The sequence below is a fragment of the Pholis gunnellus genome, assembly GCF_910591455.1.
Source record: "Pholis gunnellus genome assembly, chromosome: 20".
In the NCBI taxonomy this organism is placed as follows: domain Eukaryota; kingdom Metazoa; phylum Chordata; class Actinopteri; order Perciformes; family Pholidae; genus Pholis; species Pholis gunnellus.
In genome coordinates, this window is record NC_136547.1 from 15,593,728 (window position 1) to 15,616,548 (window position 22,821).

Here is a 22,821-nt window from a genome sequence, read left to right on the forward strand (position 1 = left end):
GTACATTAGCAGGAATGTAGAACAGCGTAGAAGGGAAAGCAGTGCTCCGACTATTTAATCTGCTCGCGCTTCACGTGTGTCTGTGTTTGTGTCTATGTGTGTGTGTGTAGTTGGAGGAGCTCGATAAATATAAATATTTAGTTTTATACCGGGTTTCGCAACGCATCCTTACCTCCAGATGACGTTAAACACGAGTGTCCGTTCTGGGCTGCTGTAGAAACATGGCGGTGCAAGATAGCGGACTCCGTGGAAGACGACCTGCTTCCTAGGAAGATATAAATGGCTTTTTCTAAGCTAAGGAAATCATAACAAATCTTAGTTATGGGTGTTTATACACTGATTAACACATAGTTATGAATATTATATTACATATCTGCCAATAAACCCCCCCTAAATGTTACACACTGTCCCTTTAAATCAATGAATAATCAAGATAAATAATCGTCATCTCATTATTGATCAAAATAATCTGGATTATTAATATTAGCCGTACCCAGTAGCCACCAAAACACGGCTGTGACAGCAATTCCCAAGTGCTAGTGCGTGCATTTGATTAACCTCTAATTGCAGCAAGCCCCAAGCTGTTAAGACTAATAAAGTTTTTAGTTAATCCTTCTTGTTATATGAAACAGTTTGACTAAACTGTCATCCACATTTTCCAAAATTAATTGGGGAAAAGTAGCAGAAAGGATCAAGTAGATTCTACTTGATCCTTTCTAAACTTCTACTTTACTTACAGTAAATGAGTTTTAATTGTGTTGTATTCATTCGGCCCTCTGCCATCCCCTCATGATGCATGAGGTTTACACACACAGATATGATTTGGTATATTTTCCGATATATATATTTTTTTTTTATTTGTAATAACAGCTTCATTGGAATCATTAATGTGGCAACAGATATGTGCTGCTAACATAATACAATCAACTCATAGCAATATAATTTCACTCACAGGTAATAAACAACAACCACAATGTGTTTCTGGACAATTGGTGCAAAGAGAACCAAAGCATATCTACTGTGCATTATCATTAAGTGTTTTAAATGTATTCTCAGTTGGCCATTCACAGCTACAAATGATGAACAACGCTTCAATGTGTCTAGCCGTAACAAACAGTGTACATCCTTCTCTACGTGATGATTTGAGCTAAATGCCGGTGTCATTAGCAGATGTTGGCTCATAGCTGGGAGGCACTGGTCATGCTTAACGGTTAGCGTTAAACTGCTAACGAAGCGCATGTGAAGCCATGCATACATGACATTTATTACATGAAACAACAACACCCGGGTGCTGCTTAGAGCAAGACACTGATCCCTCGTTGGATAATGCATAATTACCCCAGACGTTGTAGAACTGGTGCAGAGACACACTTACACGTACATGCACACACACACCGACACACTGATGCGGGAGGAGTCACCTTAACATAAGCACAGAGACACAAACATACACAGCCAATCACTGACTTAAGACAATCAAACTTTATCAATACTACATTAGAATAATTTACAAACAAACACAGGTCACATTGTGTCACACAAACACACACTCATGGTGAATCATGGTGGAGATGCTTTGATCGAAGGCACATTTCTTATGCTGTGTAGGCATTTGTGGATAGCATGTGGAGTGTGTTTTTATCCAAACCACCTGACAATACAGTCACACACACACGGTTACTAAATAGATCTCTCAGGGGAATTACACCCTATTTTTTATTACATAAGTGCTCAAACATTTTTCTAAATTGCCTTTGAATCCATCCCATATGTTTTGAAGCCACACACTGAAATTCATTAGCATTTATATTAAAGAGCTTAGTTGCTATGTTGCTATAAAAAGACAACGTAAATGATATAAAAGATAATGAGTAAAATAATGGGCCTGATTGAGAAAATAAGTGGTTGCGATGTTGTTTTTTTACAGTTTTATAAGTTGGGAAGTTTGTAAATGCTACAGAGGAATATTATTGTCAAGATTAAATGATATTGTTTTAATATCCTTAACTTTTCATTATTCCCATTCTCCTTAAAGAACAGCATCTAGGATGTAGGCAGATCTGCATGTTGCTCAGTCGTAAACATTGTTTTGTTATGAAAAGGATTCACAGACAGCAGTCACGCTCGGAGTTAAAGAGATCCCTATTTCTTTGTATGCCTTCAGGCTACAGTGATAGTGATCTCCTGCTGAGATGGAATTAGCCTTAAACTCATTTGCAGTGCCGTGACCTGGATTAGGGGAAAGGTGGGTCATGGCAGATATGCCATTGTCCTTATTAATATTCAATCAAACAATGGAGGCCGATATGCTAGAAAATCAAAGGCTCAGCAGGTGGGGACTCGTCTGAGTTCTCTTAGCATTGAGAAAGAAAAAGGATTACTGTGGTGATGATCAGTATGGCCACTACAAAAACTACTGAAACCACAAAGCACTTTCAACAACTTATACAATGCAACAATGAAAATATAGAGAGTAAAAGTTGAACCTGGTTGCAGAAATAAGTCAATGTAATACACAGTAGTCACAGTGCAGTATAATATTTTCTTGGTTTAAGAGAAAACGCTAACTTCTTTTTTTTTCTAAAGGAGAAAAATAAATAGTCTTTTTATATTCATGCTTCCATCTCACGTGCAAAACAACAAATCCAAAAAGTTAGCGGCGCACCTTTTGTAGATGACAGTTACATGTGCCACCTCTTAAATGAGACCGCTTAAATGACTCCGAGAAGCAGATTGCTTCCAGTCAACTCCTGCCTATATACAATAGATCTGCCGTGCTGCATAATCATTATTAAAGAATCACCGGATGTTTACGCGAGACAGAGGAGGGGAAAATAAGAGAGGTAGTGAAACAGAGAAGGAGTGTGCATAGCATGCGGAGGCCATTATTTCTGGCGTGCTCCAAGGCTGGGAGAATTAGAAAATATCATTCTGTCAGGGTGATTTGATAGTGCGATGAAAAATGTCAGAAGTGGAGATGACAAATCATGGTGCTGAGGAGAGGGGACTGGGAGACAGGGGATGTCATTTGTCATGAGTGCCATTTGACTGCACCCCTCTCCTCCTCCTCCCACCCATCTGCCTCCTCTTCCAAAGCTCACCCCTTCTATCGCCCCCCCCCCCCCCCCCCCCCCCCCCCCCACACACACACACACACTTCTAAACTTCCTCCTCTTTTACCTCGTTCGTTGTCTGCCTGTCTCTCCCTTCCTTTCCCTTTTCATTGTAATGATCTATTTGAACACATTCTACCTCATCTTTCTTCATCCTCCCTCTCATGCACCCCCCACTCTGCCTGCCCCCCCCCCCCCAACATTACCTCAGCTTTCCATCTACTAGCATTAACAGCAGTACAGTAGTTCTAACTTTGTAAAGATTTAACCCATTTGTGACTCAGCGCACAAGGAATGATATTTATTTATATGTTTTGTTTTCCCATCCTTGTCTCCGTATCTTTTCCCCCCTCATCTGCAGTGGCATTCAGAGTAAAGCGCATTCATAGACGGAAGCACACACCCACACTTCACATAAATACAGACACACGAATGCATGGTCAAAATGCCAAGCCTGGTGACATTCCAGCATTTTATTTTTAAATTAAAAAAAATGTGACATGTGGCAACTGACCCGAAAATCTGAAGAAAAAAAAGCTCTTTGAACGGATCACACACTCCAGTGTAACATCATTTGCAGTGATTATTAAGAAAATTCACTCATACTCCTTTTTCTCCTGCTGATTGTGTCTCCCTCATTGCCTTCAATTCACCCTCTCTCTCCTACGGTACACCGTGCCCTCCCTCCCTCCCTCACCCGTCTTTCCCCCTTGTTCCCCTCCTTGGCCCATCAAACCCCTCCTTCCACTGTAGCCTCAAGGTGCTATGTATCTGTGTGTGTATGAAAGAGAGAGAGATGCCGAGAAAAAGAACGCGCATACATGCATGCATAAATATGTGTAGACATGGGTGTATGTGTAGATCGGCTATTCCTATACAGTATCTGTGTGTGCATATATGGGTATGAATATCTATGTTCAATTTTGTTTCAGGAGGGAGGCAGGGTGTGTGGGAGGGGTGGGGGTGGGGTGTTTGCTTTGTTGGGTCTGGCCATCCTCAGTGTAGCGTGGTCTGTAGCACCGTCCAGGGCCTTAATGCTGGGGTAATTAAGGAACAGCTTCAAGGTTGCATGGACACAAGACAATCCAGGCCTAATGAAGTATCGATCGGCCGTATAGGGGCCCATGCTTGGACTAAGACAAGCTGACATTCATTTAGAGCAGGGCCACTGCAGGGAGAGCAAACACACACTCACACACACACACACAGCACACATCACAAAAGCAGGCTGATGACAATATAAGAGACTCAACGGCACTCGGTTTTAATCACATGGGAAACAATGAAGAGCCTCGTTTAGAGCCGCCGGGTTTATCTGTGTGCATATAAGTGTGTGCTCACATGTGTGTGTGTGTGTGTCCCTCCATCTCCCTATCACACTCTGTACAACCAATAGGAGTCTCAAAGCAATCTCCCAGTGAAAACAGTACTGATTATACCAATGATGATTATGGTGATAATGATCGTCCTACCATCAGCCCGGTCTTTACTGTCTGTTGTGAATAAAGAAAACGTGTCACACCTTACAATCAATGTCATCACCATCTTTTTTCGACAGGATGGTAATAACCCAATTCAGATTTTCTCAACCTATTATATTTACATTTTAATTTTCTCACATTTAGTGAAGTCTGACAACCTCATCGAATGCAATCTGAGCTCGGGCTGCACAACATGATACCCATATGGACTTTTGTCAATTACTGTAGGTGGATATAGATCTGTCAGCGGAGCAGCTCCTGAATCTACATTGATGTCATCATCACAAGTGTTATCTTTTCTTCAATAAAGAGACGATAGACACATTTTTTCCCCTTGTGTTCTGGACAGTTGGTCGACAGCGTTAGTGAATCACAGTGAGTGAGCAGGTACATTTGCGCTTTCAGAGTCTTGCTCAGGGACACTTTGACCCGACACATGGCGGCTGCCGGCACAGTGGCCAGAAATCACATTGGCTTTTTTTTTGTTCTTTTTTTTTTTACGAAATTGTCACCATTCATACCTGCCGTTTCAAAAAGTATGACATATACTCTTGATACTTTTCCCCAAAAAGCTTAACGTGTGCAGCAGGACTCGGCTGGACTTTGGCCTGTATCTTTCATTCACTGCTGCATGCTGTCTACTCACAGGCCTGCGTATTATATTATATTCCAATAAAGAAAGTTTTAGCCGTCAAATGTGACTTCACTCTATAGTTGCAACAATGACTTGCTGTATAGAAACAATCTGTGTACCGTGTAAAAACACAAACACAAGTAATCAGAAATCTATCATCACATATCAATCTGACTGACCTTAACTGACTCCAACTGTGTCTGAATACATATACATGAATGGGTGCGTGCGTGTGTCTGTGTGTGTGAGCAGCCATAGGGTCCACTGTTACAGTTCCCACCTCAGCCAGAGGCTTGATGATTATGTCTCTGATTGACATATGCTTGGATTCACATCTATTGGCCTACTTCTGCACTGATTGAAGACTTGACTTCTCATCTCCAGACAACTTTATCAAGGCAGTAATGGTCAGACAATCAGACTGACAGACAGAGACAAAAGAATAAAGAGGAGAGAGAGAGAGACAGGGACACAGAGAGGACGGGTTGAACATGAATGATCTTGATTGTAATGGGTATAAGTGCTGTTTTTCTTGAAAACGTTGATGCAAAGACCCTAAATCTCCCTCCCTCCCTCTCTCTCTCTCTCCCACTCTCTCTCTGTTCACACACATACATGCATAAAAAAACATGTTAAACCATGGCAAAAAATAATAATCTGAGTACAACTTTGCCATTATAACATTCATAATTGCACAAAAACTGCACAGCTTGCACTCTTTACTCCCACAACAATAGAGCTACATGTTCAGTGCATATTATTTCTCGTCCTTGCATTCAAATGTATTTAAATGAGAGATGTTTAGATCCACTCCGCGCTGGCATAACAGTCCAATGCTGAGACCAAGTTATATCTACAACCATGATTTTGAGGACATAACCCCACTCTCACCCCCGCAGTCCAAGCAACTTTTAAACCTGCCGTTAAAGCGCTGACTTCACATTACCATGCCTCCCCCCCCTTCCCTTGATCTGGCGGCGTACTGTGAATTTTTGAGCAGCGCCAAAATGCTCTCATTTTAACTGATCGCTCCAATCATATGCAAATGTGGCAGGCAGGTGGGGGGATATCTTTCAGCGGTAATTGGCGGTTTTCTAATGGAGACTTCGGGTGTCAGTTGGAAATATGTTTTAAGCCTTAATGAGTTTTGACGGGTCAGATCAGAAAGCGCCTGGCACGCAACTGTGTGTCTGTGTGTACATGCTGGTGTGCGCCTGTGCACGTGTCTACGCCGCCACGCAGAACCTGATGCATTTTTAAACAGCGCCAATTACCCCACATAGTGAGTTTCACTGAAACATTTTTATTGTGTAATACCCGGCACGTATAGAGACATCAGGATTCATTATACTCACAGTCGCAGCCAGGTGATATCCAAGGTAATCCAGAACAAAAGGGGGGAGCGACTCAAAACGGATGCTAAATGCAACTGACTCGGGAGGGTCAAATATAACCTTTCATATGATAATAACATGCACTCACACCGTCGCAACTTCGTAGAACTCATTTCAGATGTTTCATAAAAATGTAAAAATAAAATAAAGGATACTTGATCAGAGCGTTTTAAAAAGCAAGTAGCCTTTTTATGCGTTCGGGAAAAACTAACATTACACAGATACACATATGATAGGACTGATATCATATGTCACGGATGCATAAACATCAAGCCTGGCTGTTATAAATTGATTCAAAGGTATGTCTGTTTCTGTCCGTAAAAGTTTAGTATCCATAGCCTAACCGTGAAGTTTTGCCACGAAACATCCAACAATTATTCATTTTGCATTGGTCAAAATGTATGAACATCCGAAATCTCCCATTAATATGCATGTGTCGCTATCCCTTCAATTTACAAAGCAACTTATCATTTTGCCCGGCAATAAAAGTGCAGCAGAGGCAACAGATTGCCGTGACACTCCAAGTGGTTTTAGATTTATTGTGCATAATAAACACATGAGCAGGTTTTGAATGAAATCATCCCATGCATCTACATCTAGTTTTACTTTATCTGTAGTGGGTGCATGTATAAACGAACGGCTGAGTAGACGGCGGTACTTCTGCACTCTGATAGATCATAAATCATGTGAATTATAAATCATGGTTTGTTTGGACGTAGGGGAGGGGGGCTGAGGAGTGAAACTGCTGTCCAGTTTATAAAAGTGTGCATTAATAAGAGACGGCCTGCTGGGTGGTCGTAAATACAGAAACATGAGGTCGCAGCTGATGATTTGGATTTGGAGAATCAGATGATGACTGATTCTGCAGAGGGAACGGCTGCGAAGGTTTCTTCTATACTGGCATCACGGAAAAGGACAAATCTAAAACATTACGTAGTCTTTGGATGTGTTTGTGACCAGCAACAGCTCTTTCACAAAGCTGTAATCCCAAGAGAACAACACTGTGACTTAGTGGACTGAATATGACGAGTTCAGTGTGGTTATTCCCTTTTAAAAGTCACATTGATGGTCAGAAGGACGGGATTTGTTTTCTTGTCGATGCATGTGTCCTGTGTCTTATAGTTCCATTTTACCGTTAAGGTAAAAAAGGGTTTTCTTTTTAACTCCTGCAGCAGGACTTTTCTGTGCTCCTCAGTGAAATTCATTCATCAAAACGTTTTCTCCGGGTTCTCCGGCTGTCTGTAGCAGTCCACAGACATGCGGCTTAGGTTAGTTGCTGACTCTACATTTACAGGTTGAATGTTAGCGTAAGAGTCGTTGTCCTATGTTAACCCCCACACCCTGAATAGAATGAGTACAGATAGTGGATGAATGACTGTAAATGAATTGCTAAACACTATTCTTAAAGTTGTTGAGGAACATTATATCACTAAAGACTGCAGCCTGCAATCAAGGCTCTGTGCAACTGAAGAGTTCAAAGCGTGTATTTAGCAGTACTTTGCTAAACAAACCTCCATGTCAATTTATGCCATGTGGAAAAAGTAGGACAGCATAATCCTTAGCACAAACCCAATCTGGAAGATCTGAAGAGTGCGTGATTAATTCTTTGGTATTAATCATGTAATTCTTTCATATAAAACAAAGCTTAAGCCTTATTTGCTAAGATATTTGACCTTGGCAGAGAGTTAAGACATTACAGCTTGGATTTAAAATGCATCTAAAGATTAAAAATGATGGTTGACTATTACTGAAGATTATAAATCCAAGGAAAATTGCTTTTTCATTATGAAACAAAACTGATTTTAGAAGGGAGCTGCAGGGTCAGGTGGTATATGAGGTGACAACGTGAACTACAATCCCGCATACATTTAGTGATGGATAGGAAGTTTAGATGGAAGACACGACGGTCCTTTGTGTTTTGTATATATATTTTCATAATTTGCGCCCCCCCCACCCCCCCACACACACATTTCTCTCTTTTACCCAAGCATGGAAATTAAAGTAATACCCTTGTAAGAGAAACAAGATTTGTTCTAAATTTATGCTTCACTGCTTGAGGCTACGCGGCACCTCAGACACAGCGAGTTTATTTGATCTGCGCTCGTTGAGGGGAAAAAATCCTTTATGACTATCAAATGTGTCTCACTCTTTCCCCGTGAATCTTGTTTACCATTGCTGCCGTGTGTTTATCTGTGAATGGAAATGACTCTGGAGACACCATGCACTTCTTTGCCCCGACAACAACACATATTGCTTTCATTTCATGGTCTTTACAGAAAGTGGGAAAAAAGCAAAGTGAAAGTACAAGGTCGTTTTCAAAGACACCAGTTTTATAATTCATGCTGAAGATAGGTGCGGGTCTTCAACTTGAACCAGGGGCCTCGCAAAATCTTTTATTTCAATTCAATGGTCTCACAGTTCATATCTCGGGGGGGGGTCCCTTCAATAGGAACCCCTGTGTTCTATTCACAGAAGTATAATAATCAAACTGATCATTAAATAAGTAAACAACTTCCCACAGCACAAGAAACACTAAAGCTCTTGTTCAGGTTATACAACAGTCAATAATCTCATTGCTTTTGAACTGCCACAAACTGCATCCCACACACTCATTATAACTCACCTGTGATCAGCCCTGTGTTGCATAATCCAAACACACACACACACACAAACACACACACACACACACACACACACACATAATCCATTTGATGTCAATAACATCTTCACCGAACCTTTGATAAAATGGCCGACAGCAGCCTGGTTTTATAAAATGTTGTCATTTTATCTGTTTTATTCATCTATTTCAACATTTAGTTTTTTTGGGGGGGATTCTTGCAATCAATCAATAGTTGTTTTGTTTTTATAATTTCACTTGAAAAAAATTAAAGTTCAGTACATCTCTCTCAACATCACAGCCTTTGTGATAATGAATGGAACTAAACCTAACGAGAAACCACCCGATATGAATACAATACAGGCAGACTAAGTGTCAGAAAGACAACTTACCACTACATTTGAAGATACATTTGGTTTCATTGGCCTTGATTCATGTGTAACCTTTGGCTTGGTGCATTATAAGCATAAACCTATGAAATTGTACTTATTTGGATTGAAGATTAAATAACTGCATGTTAACATGAAGATGATAGATTTAGTTTTGCATTCAGCTGATGAGTTTGATAATGACAGAATATCGTTGTTATCATAGTGGACGTTATTGTTGTGCTCCTCCGTCTCTTAGGCAGTCAGGGCTGTAAACAGAAGGATTAAAGATTACGTTGGCTGGTAATAGGGTTCCACTTCAAGGAATCACTGGGAAACGTCACTTAACCTATAAATTGCAAAATTTCCATTCAAATAATGGAACCCTGTTTTTGTTTGAATTACATTTTTTGTATTAATTTCTGCCGTTTGTAACTCTCAAAGTGGTGTTTCTCTCAGATGTTGGGGGTTGACTTTGAAGGATGGGGCGTTTGCGGTGTAAAGAAGCGAGGCCTGGCCTCTGAAGCAGATGAGCCCAGGGGACAGCTCGACACGACACGCACAAACAACTTGTGTTGACCTTGTGGCTCTGGGCAAAAGGCCTTCAAGGTATATATGCAAACGTGCGCAGACGGCTCAAAAAGAAGAGTCTGCTTTTGAAGTGAAGTGTGTGTTTGCTAGTGTGTATGTGTGTGTGTGTTTGTGTGTGTGTGTGTGTGGGTAGGGGCAGTGTGCAATTTTCAAAAGCAACCAAGGATACCCATAGGCCTGAATTCTATGAAGCTCTTTGATATGAGCATCTCAGAGTGTTTATAATTACAAACAAACCCGATCATGATTAAAACATTGCTACAGAGCACAGAGGTGGCCAGGGAGAACTGATCTGACCCAGACTGTGTGTGTGTGTGTGTGTGTTTGTGTGTACATGTACCTACAGTATGTGTGTGTGTGTGTGTGTATGTGTGTGTGTGTGTGTGTGTGAGCATGAGCTTGGCATCGCAGCAACAGGGGTGGCCTTAGATCTCCCGTTGACATCATCAACTGTCGCCAACGTGAAGGCGAGCCGTAAAGACATGCGATCAGCATGTCACACCTGGAGGGCTGACAGCCAACAGCGCTCATGTCTCTCAGCATGTATATTACGTGTGTGTGTGTGTGTGTGTGTGTGTGTGTGTGCGTGTGTGTGTCTACGTGTGTTTTTCATCATGGCCATGTTTCAAACAGAGCATGTTTCAAAGGGACGACTAATCCTCAGAAATGAGGCATGAGATCAATATTCCCATGTTTAATTGGATGCCGACTGATTTGGCTCAGAAATAGTCGGCACGACATCCTTCTGTCATGGCAATAGAGGCCCACATGTCTGCCAATTTGACTCAGGAAAGCGTGGAAGAAAAAGGGAGACCAACAGACAGGCAGACAGACAGAGAAAGTAAAAAAAGAGTGGAATTGGGACTTGACTTCAAAGTGTTAGGACATTATGATTGCTCCAGCCATTTAAGGAGTGGTTGGGGAAAGAGGAACGCCTCAGGGGGTCGTCCCATCATCATATGCCCCACTTGCCGCTGTGATTTGGTGATTTTTGTCCGGAAGCCATGTTTTGAGAGGAGCAGGAGGGAGTTTGGGAGGGGGTGGGGGGGGGGGGGGGGAGGGGGGGGGGCTGAAGAGAAAGGAGGGGAAGAAGCCAAGGACAGAAGGAGTCAGGAGATGAAGATGGGTGGTTGGGGAGGAGTGTCCAGGACCACTGTCAAATGGTTGAGGTGTTACCATGGCGACAGTAATGAAGGGTCTCAGGACACCCTCGGGGGATGGAGGAGGAGGGGCCTGGGCGGGGGCGGAGGAGGGAGACGGGTGAGTGATGTTGAAGAGGAAGAGGGGGGTAAGAAGTTGAAAGCTGGAGAGGGAGAAAATATATAAGAGGCCTGCAGGCCTTTTTTTATGCTCAGACAAACCTGACTATGTTGACACACATTATGCTACAATGCTGTCATGGAAATGTACTCTATGATGTGATGTTAACATTCACACATCACATAATTCTGTATAAACTGTTCAGAAAAAGCACAACTCTGGTGTGCTTGCACGGTTGTCCGCAATGCATTTGCCACAGCACACTGAATAAAATCTGCTGAATACCCGGGTTATTTGGAGTAAAAAGTAATCATGCATGTGTCAATATGTTTGGATTTAAACTGGATTAAGTCTCGTATAAATGTGAAATCTATCATTGCACATTGTAACATCAGTGGTAAAAGAGAACAAATACACAAATTCACTTTTAATAGCCAACCAAAATTAGAAGCACTGATTTACTTTATTCCCAAAGACTATTTTCAGAGAGCCGTCTCCCTTCACACCCGCCTCCTGTTCTCACACCTGCTGCTGTTATAATCTTATTTTGTTTTCAAGGCTCTCACCTTTGCACGATTCAGACCGATTCTATTTTCACACTAATTATTGGTTGTTTACTACAGGCCTAAAATGTATAACTATGGTCATCTGATAAACAACAGTATGACAACAACTTTCTTTTAATGAGTATTTAATAGTATTTATATATATGAGTATTTAATGAGTTATTTAAAAAGTTTCTTTGCGTTTTACAAGTTGCTGGCTTGTACAGGCACAAAGAGACATGTAGTACAAACATGCTCACAGCTTACATTATCAAGCTTCGAGGGAAGCAGTCCTTAACAAGAATCAGACCGTTTCCATGCTTAGTTAACATAATGAACATACTGTAGCTATCGGCCCCATGAACTCTGGCTCTGGGGTTTAAGAGGGCCGTGGTCCTGCTGCTGGTCAGTTTCCACATGTCAAAGGTAGTAATAGGTTTTAATAAGCCCGCTTCTCCGGGTGAGAGACTAAACTTCTAAATCTGGCACGGGCTGAGAAAGATGAAGAACCTCTGGCTTAAAATAAGCATGACTTCTTCAAGCCAGGGTGACCCACAAATAAAGTGTCTGGGAAAATGTACCCTTTGTAAACATGTTGTATATAGCATGTGTGTTAGATCACAGGGCGCGAAGGGACATGACAGCCGTTAACCGTGTTTCCAATAAATTGTCAGGCAAAACGTTTGAAATGTCTCAAAACTAATGTGAATTAGGCGTTTTTCCATCAGCTGGTTTGGAGCAAACAAGGTTTCCAGCCGGAAACAGAACAAGTCGCCTTGGCCATCGAACCCATCTACAATAGGAACATGGAGAGAGGTCTTCGGGAATTAGTTTGAATTAGGCAAGCTTTAATTTTTCTGTGTAATGTTTCATGCTGACCAGAGACGAAGAGGAGCATTAACCCGTAATGGGAATATCCGGGAGGATGCCGACGGCGGATACAGCCAGTCAGTCATGTGAGTTAAGTGTTCGCTATGTCAGAACTGATTTTATAACTAATTCGCATGAACCCTTTTTCAATAAAAGATAAATCAATCTCAAGAAAAAGAAAGTGATGTTTCCATACAGCTTTTCTAATGCGATACCTCTGAATGGAAACACACTATTGTTACCTCACCATGTGATTTGTCACTGTGGTCAACAAAGAGCAATGCTTTAAAATATACATTTTGTCATTTCATCTATATCTATTGATATAATACATATTATCTAATAAACCTTAGTTTGATAGTCAACAAAAAGTACAAGTTTAACTTACTGTCTCTGGCTGCAGACTTGTGATCCATAAAGATGATTTTATAGAAAAACTAAATACAAACTAAGCTCATGATCAAGATAAACATGAGTTTTTAATGAACGCATACAACTCTGATTTATAATTTACACTTTCATCTGCAACAAACTTTTATCAGTATGCCTGTACAGTAGAGGGAGATTAAAGCCTCTAGCTTACCAACATTGCATCTTATGATTAGTAATGTGCTCAAGTATCTCTGCCCAGAGGTGAAACAAATAAATAGATGTAAAATAAACACACAAACACAAAAAAAGAAGAGCATGCTATTGCAATAATATGCATTTTTATTTGATATACTGTAATGAGATGTGCATTTGTTGCTGCCTGTAAAGCCGTCTAAGAGCCAATAATCTTGCCCTGGAGGAGATCTTTAGCTGAACTTGAGCTGATCTCACTGTGTGATCTCAGTAAAAGTCTAAACAGATCCACACGGCTCTGTGCAGCCTGAGATCCCTCATCGCTCATCGATCGAGTGATCAATACCTGGACATGTGGGTATTGACGAGGGTAATGATGATAGCTACACCACCGCACAGCCACACACACACACACTCTATGGAAATACAGTATGTACACACACATACCTCAGACTGGCTCACACTACACACACTTGCAGTCTTACCAAACTGACCTCAAAAGGCAACTTCGGAGCAGAGAAGGATTTAAGCTCACATGAGTTCTTAATGTGTGTGTGTGTCTGTTTGTCTGTGTGAGTAAGCCTGAATATACCGTGCACGTACAGGTGCAGTGTGTGTGTGTGTGTGTGTGTGTGTGTGTGTGTGTCATAACAAATAAACAGCACAATGGTTATTATAGACTTTCCAAGGCACCGCTTTATTTGCTCTATAGTGACCCTGACATGGCAGTGAGTGACATTCATCGACTAGCTGACCCAGACGGACTCAGACCATAAGACGTGAGAATTTGAATCCATCAGTCACTTTCTTCCTGCTTTTATTTACTGTGACAATAGATTCCCCCAAATAGAAGAAGAAAAAAAATATGAATGCCTGCTGCTGCTCTTTAAGAGTCCATTGAAAACAGTTGGCCTCAACTACCAGTTTAGACCAAAACTGGGTCATGGGTCTGTTTTTGGCAGGTCCCCACTGGACAAAAGAAGCAATATATTTTAATGAGTCCCAGCTCCATGATAACAGATTAAACTACTCATTTTTGTCCTGGAAAGTTTAGAGACCTCTGCTCAGAACGGGTCAAATAGGATTGAGTTTTAGAGCGCCGTTTTATCCTACTTGGAGCACTGGACTAAAAAGGCTGAAGCATTCGGTGCTATCCAGTGAGGACGTTTACTGTTCTCCTTCATGTTGGAATTGAATTTAACAGTTATACAGCTCAACTCTTTCATCACAATTCCTCCAGGGAACAGGCTTTTGGTGGTGACTGGCAGAAGTTAAATTAAGGAATCTAAATCACTTTTCTTTTCAAGTTAAAACAAGCCCTACAAATGATTTAAAAACAGTATTTCACCCTGCTCTAAAAAATAAAATGTAGAGGTAAATTGAGATTTACAGAAGACGTGGCAAAATTAAACATATTTGGGAGGTGCAAAAGGTGTGCACTCATCACCAATCAGAAAATGTCCTCACAGTGAAAAAGGAGGGCACCTTAATTCATTAAAATAATCTCGGCGTGTCTTCATGTTGGTTTGAGCCGTGACACACATCAAGGCATTGTTCAGGGAGGCCCAATAAAAGCAACACTGACTTAACAGGCAATTGTGTCTGTCTTGCTGCGAGCGCACTCTTAGTCACGGACAGTGAGTTTATTGGGCGGATCAGTGTCAGGAGCACATGCACACACACACACACACACACACACACACACACGCTGCTTTAATAAGTCCACACTTTAATTTAGGCCCCGTCACTACAATGAGGCTTCCAACATCAGACAGCAAATTGTTCTTGTTCAATGAAAAAAAAACATCCTGTCTTCTTGTCTGGAAAGAAAGACTGGCGGACAAAACAAAACAAGGAGGGGGGGGAAGACAGTGAGTGTGCAGCCATGTGTGTGTGTATTAGGGCATGGATGTGTTTGTGTGTTTGTGTGTATGTGTGCACGTGCGTGGACGGAGCAGGGACAGGGAGTTGCAGTGTGTGCATCCACCACATTGCACACCTGGTGCTTCTACATATTTATACACGCATGTGTTTGTTTCTGTATGTATATGCATATGAGTGTACTTGTGCAGGTTTTCAAACTATCAGGCGGGTGTGTAAGAGCACTCCAGGCAGGAGTTTGTGTGGGTGTGTGTGTGGGGGGTGCTCAATGTCTCTACAGCCTCTTGAATATGTTCAGTTAAATAAGCCGATTGTTCTTTAAAAGCTTAATCAAACCCTAATTAGCATAGCTGTAATTGCACTTGCCTCGTGGCTGTGGCCCATTGACATGGATTCCCATGTTAATTATTGTAATTGCCTCGCTAATGCTATGAATACTTCAAAGTTATGCAAATTGTGATGATGAGTAATCCACCAAGTGTTTGAAATGGCTGTCATTATACACACATGCGCACACACACATGGCATGGACCAGCTGATTGAGAATTGTTGGATGTGTTTCTTTCTAATGGTAACACTCACATTGACACTCAGGTGAAGATATAACACACAGACATATTCAGACTCATTGAACACACGTACACTAGCACACACAAGTTAAGACAAAAGGGACACACACAGGCACTAACATTAACTAACAACCCCCCCGCCTACACACCATCGAACACTCAGATCAAAGTGTTAAATCATAAAGATGAGAAGCTCTCAAAGAGTCTAACACTTCAAGCAGGGTGGTGGTTGTATTAGTACAAAGAATTAATGAGGGCGCACAAATACACTAACCCTCTCACTCACAAAGTCACACACACACACACACACACACACACACACACACACACAAACACACTCTCCATGGCAGAGACGCAGCATGTTGGACTATTCTATGGACTAATTACCCTTGGTTCATCTCTCTCATCTCTCTTACTCACTCACTCACTCCCTCACACACACACACACACACACACACACACATCAATGAAGGCCTGTTGACTGCTGTAATCCCATGCTAATACTCCAGGGAGTCAAATCAATGTGACCCCACAGTCTTTGTGCATAAAGCGGTGCTATAATGAGGTTCGTGTTGGAACACGACGCGTGTGCACACACACACAAACACTTGCTTTTGCACAAAGGTTGATCTCGCGCTCTCTCTCTGAAGATTAATGACTAAGTAAATGGATGGTCGCTATAAAAGTGTGCGTGTTCGTGTACTGAAAATGTAAGAAGTCCATTTGCAAAACATAACAAATGTCAACAGTGTGCAGCTGCAGGCAAAGTGTCTGACCATCACAGACAACATTTTCACACCCATTGAATTGATGCTTGTTCAACAGAACAGAAAGTTCGATAGACAACAAAGTTAAAAACAAGACCGACGTTTCTAACAATATACAGTGTGCTCTATTTCTAAATAAAATGCATTCCTAAACTGAATTGCATATGTCATACTAAAGCTCTATTGTATATACATTCAAGTTCAAGTGCATTCTTTTCACATGTGCTTTTCAGTGAGCGCACATACAGCCGAGCATATTTGCATAATGTGTACTGTAGTCATTTGGTCACTTGCAAATACAATATCCCAGACATGCTTAGAATGGATGGTTAAATTAGGGACCAAAGGGCAACAAGTTTTCTTACCCTTGTGTTCATAAATTAAATTACATTCTGGTGCTTAGAATCACATTCCCAGATTGCTTTCACAGGTTTCCTAAACAACTGTATATATATATATATAGTAAACCACTCTGTACTGTACATTGATTAACGTCGGATGTACAATTTCCTGGATGTAATGAATATAATATCATGCTTTTACAGCTAATTCTGTTTTCTGTAGATGAAAGTACTTCTTTATCACAACTCTTCACACAATAGTATCTTGTGTTGCTATCATATTGACATTTGTGTAATGTCATCTCAATAGCGGCAGCAGTATTCCAACAGGAATGGTCACTGTGGTGTAGATAGAGACCGCAAAGAAAGAGGGCACACACATATATCCACTACATACACACAAAATCATATACATACATAGACACATGCGTCACCCACCCACACACACACACACACACACACACACACACATAGTGACACAGTCCACACGGACAGCTCCCAGGAGAGTGCCACTACAACTTCCACCACTTTATTATTGGTCAATTTGGAGGCTTCTTTCACGGGGGTGACATGGCTTAGGAGATGTCACAGCCCAACCAATCAATACCACTCTGAAAGCTCAGGACCCACAGCCAGAGTGTGTGGTTGTGCGTGCGTGCGTGCGTGCGTGTGTGCGCGCGTGTGTGTGTGTGTGTGTGTGTGAGTTGCTGAAAGCTGCAGCAGCTGCGGCTGGACTCTCCCCTTCTGACCTGTTTACCGGACAGTAATTACATGGGAAGAGACGTCCGTCCAGCTCCTGCTGACCAGCTCAACTAATGAAGTAACACACAGACGGATAGGCAAAGATAAGGGCAGTCAGGAAGACAGGACAGACAAACAGATGGCAAGATATATGGATAGATACAGAAAAAGATAGTATCTGTGTACTTGTGCTATGGATGCTTTGTTCGCAGGCCTGTGTGTCTGCATATGCGCTTGTGAACGTGTGCATGTGCATTCATGTACGTCTTGCACATACCTATGTGCGCTTACTTTTGCCATGTAGCCTGTGGCAGGATAGGCCTGACTAGTGGATGAACAAGCCTCACAGCATGCAATCCCCGGCGTGAGTTTCCTTGACAAACCTATTGATTCCATGGATTTCCACCCAAAGTTGTGATAATGATACATCATGGACGGATTTGGCAGGACAGACTGCTGGGAGAGGAGGTGGCAAAGCAATTTGCAGCTGTAAAGTCTAAAGGGGGGACTCTGATTACTAATACCCCAACGAAAGAAAAAGAGAAGGAGAAATATATCCCTTCATCTCTCTGTCCATCCCTCTATCCCGCTCTCCTTGGGTGTCTTGTTTCCTGGTGTGTCGATATGGATGTATGAATTTGTTACAGATGGTTCTGGCACAATGGATTGGCTTTGCTGCTTTGTTAAGGATAAGGGCTGCGCAGGCATCATAGACTTTGCTGTGTTTAGCGTGTGAGCAGCAAGAATAGAGCTCATAGATAAACCCATTGTACGTATGTGTGCCGTTTTTCTTTTCAAGGCTCAGAGCATCTTATCTTAGCGGCTCAATCCCGAGGTGTTTTGCAATATTAAAACTATATTTCACTTTCGGGCTGAAAGGTATTTTAAATAAATGTATGAGTTCTTCTTTCCCCACTACACCGCTGTACATTGTTGTACATCAGCTGTGAGATTTAACAGCACATACTTTTTTGGAGTTGTAGATTCCAGAAGTGATGCAATACGTTCAGTGTGGCAAATCACTCTCCTTCAGGATATTAAGATGAAGGTTTCTAGGTATGACACAATGTGAGCTCCAAGTTTAAGGTGCATCATTTCATGTAGTTTTTGTTTGTATCTTAGTTGTCTGGCATGTATGGAACAGGGGCAGTTGTGCTCCAGCCAGGGCAGGTTAATTTGAGTTTATAATGTAATTCGGAGAAAAACCTTACAGTATTGGAACATAATCCCCATGAGTGAAAGTATACCCGAATGACTTTTAATTCAGAGCTCCTGAATAAAAATAACTATCTTTTAAGCCTCTTAAAAATGCAGAAAAATTACATTTGTGATGCGCCGGTGCAAAAACACAAGTTTGCATGAAAGGCAATAATTTAAGGCCCATATTTCACTCTGATTAAAAACCTAAGCAGCGATTATAGCGTCTACTCAGCAATCTTCTCTGACATCAAGGCATGTTTTTTCCTCATTCTAATCCACTACATTATAATTATTCAGTCATTTCAACTTTCATAGGGGAAAAATAATCATCTTTTGGTTATGCAAATGATTGGGCCGTTGAAAAGGCCTTCCTTGGCAGATGGCTGGTATTTAAAATGGGGTATGTGGTCATTTGGGTATTTCTGTCATAAAATAGATCTTTGATTTAATGAAATAGGGGCTTAGGCTCATTCTGAAGAACAAACAATACAATTACTTTATAACCACCATCTCTGATTAGAGTAAGTATATTGTGTCTGTGTGTACATCCATGTGTGAACACTTCCGTTCTGCTGCATTTTATTCAACACTTGGGTGACCCACATACACATGCTTAATCACAATTTGCTTAGTATCTGATTGCAATTATTGATGTGCCTTGTTATTTGTTCACCCTCAATCACTTCTGCAGTGTCATCTGAAATTCATTGCAAAACAGATTGTAGAACAGCACTTTTCTTTTTTTCGTACTCTTTCCAAATTATGAAACAAAATGGTATAGACAAAGGTGCTGTTTTTTTTCCTCTTATATTTAGTCCTCAGTCATAAAAGAACAAAGTCTCCAACCCCTTTGTCTTTAACAGAGAGTCTAGCTGCCAGTTGGTTATCCAATCCCCAGCCGTTACAGCCAAATCAGGATAATAACACCTCCCTTTATACCAAATGACCGCAGCGTGGGACTGCCAGCTAAAATTAATTCCACCTCTGACCAGAGGCGAGAATACCCCACTGCTTAACCCCCTCTACACACTCACACACCCACAAACACACACGTAAGCTCTTACACACACACACACACACACACACACACACACACAAACACACACACACTTAAGCACTTACACGCACACGCAGGCTGATGCATGCATGCACACAAGCACAAATACTGAATATGGAGCAGTCCTCATTTGCACTCGCTGCTCACTATTCAGTCTTGATCACAAGCCTGACAGCAGACACCAAGCTGCAGCATTTGGCCCGAGCTGTTGTGCGTTTAAGCAAATCGGTTTCTTCTTCTTATCCGTCTCTGTAATCTAACACTAAACTTTAAAATTATTAAATAACAAACGAAAAGTTACAAATTGCATACAGATTGGGGAGACGAGCTAAATGTGGCCTTCTTGTGTCTTTCGAGTCAAACATCAAATGATCAAGACGAGTCACAAAGACGCAGCCTGTCATCTCAGACCTTGATTTGCTTTCACATGGACTGCTCACCAGAATGGAAACTTTTAACTGTCCCAAAACGCCCATGTTTGAAAACTATTCATACAATGCATAAACTATATAAAAAGCACCAACAGGATATTCTGTGAAGAGGTACTGTATGCTGCTGCTCCTGCTCAGCACAAAGCCTGTTAAAATGTCTACGTATTGAATGGAACACTTGATACCACAGCATTAGCTCCCCTCTCCAGCAATATTGATTTACAACATCGATATAGGCTGGCTCCCTCTTAATACATTTAAACTCTAAAAACAGCAATATGTCACAGCTACTTGACTGTGATTCTTCAAAATAAACACGATGTTCTAAAAACACTGCATGATGCGTGTCTCTTTAGACCCTTGGGTTTTGTTTTATTCTGGCTGGTTGTTAAGTGACCTTTTGTTAACTCATATTTAAGTGACATTCGTTCTCCTGTCTCGGGGCACACTTTGTCTTTGTTACCAAGTGTTGAAACTATTCAAATTTCTATGTTCTTCATGCTTCGCACAATCATCGAACCAATAGAGGCTCTGCCTTCTGCGGCCTTTAAGGTGTTTATGCGCAGACAGAGGTAGCAAATGATCAAGATTCATTGCTGTTCATTTGTCTTCACAAAACCAGAGGAAAGGAGTCCAGCTGCTGCCAAATTTGATTCAGGGCTCGGTGATTTTCTGATGAAGATTTAGAGGATATGAGTAGTGGGAGGTGACTTTTAGGATTCTAACTTGTTTATATGCATAATTAGACGCAGGAAGCCACAAACAGAATTATTATACGATTATGTTGTGTGAGAGCATGACTCTAAACTATGATATCAGTCAGGTTGGGAAAACGTGTGTGTGTGTGTGTGTGTGTGTGTGGTGTGTGTGCGCCACCCAGGCGTGTATGTGTTATTTCTAGGGCAAGTCTAAACTCTGTCATGTTGATTAGCTGTAGGTGTTAACACACTAGATGCTGCCTCCTCTCATTCTCTTTCTGACTGATCAATGTCGCTCTCTGTCTGGCTTCCTCTTGATTTCCTCGCTCCTCTCCATTCTCTCTTTGTCTCTCCACTAGATAAAGCCATTTTATAATTATATATTTTTTTTATTTTATTTTTTTATTTGTTGACCAAATACATTTTGTTAGAGACTCAGACCATGAAAAAAAAATATTTAACTGTAAAGTGTGTACGTGTATAAAGATTTTGGGGCACAGTTTTGTGATGATATTTCAAATTGTTGCTAATTGTTCCTTTTCAGCTGCCAGAGGGTTACAAGCATGCAGGCGTCAACAGATTGTATCCTCTCAGCTGACAGCCTCCCACCAACTGCCTTTGTGCCTCTGCCACTTGACATCTCCATCCGCTGTGTGTGATGATGTAAATAATTACACTCAATTAGCACTTAATTAACAATGCTGAAACAAAAGGACAAGTCCCTGGGCGCAGCTCGTCTTCTCTCTCTCCAGCTCACTGTGCATTGCTCTCTCTCTCTCTCGCTCTCTCTCGCTACACACACACACACACATCAGGGAAAACAAAACATGTCAGCTTTTGACAATGTGCCATCTGTCCTGGAGCCAACAGATAGGCTTAGACACACGCACACACAGATACAGCCCCTCAGCGCCCATAAGACATGCAGAAACACTAATCGGGTCCTTAGGCGAACATAATTACAGCTTGCCATGTTAATTACCTAACAATTAGCGGCCGTCTCTTCCAAGGGGCAATCAATGAATTAGCTTGTGATTCCCATGTTGAGTTGGCAGAGAAGCCCTCCCCATTCACGCTCTCCTCACTTCTCCCAATTACTCTTTGTCACTTTTTCTACACTCCCACACATACTGTACATGTCCAATACATAAGGTATATCAGCATCTACATGGCACAGAAAATAGGAATTAATTCACACTGTGCCCAATTAGCTTATTTCATATCCCAAGGGTGGATTGTAAAAACGGTTTGCACCTTCAGTTAGCAAAGTGGTCAAGAATTCCATTTCCCCTTCTCTATATGCACCTAACGCCTGAGGGCAGCAGTTTAAAATTCAATGTAGAAATAGGCTGAGGGAAGAAACGGTAAAAAAATAATCACAATGGAGGAAATTGAACAAATTGGGTGTCTTGTATTGCTCTTTGTCTTTGTAATTCCCGCTCGTTATCGAATGAATAATGAGAAAATCTTGCTGCTGTGATGCGAAATATGAATCTCAATGCCAATTTTGATTGGAAACAAATTGGTGAAGCAGGTGCAGTGCTGAGACTAATGATCAATAAAAAAAACCTCATATTTCATCATTTTTAGAGGACCAAAAAAGCTATCAGTTTGAAAAATGTGCACCCTTTACCAGAGAAATCATCCATCACTGCTCCTATTGAATTTCCCATATTAAAACTCCAATATGGAAGTCATA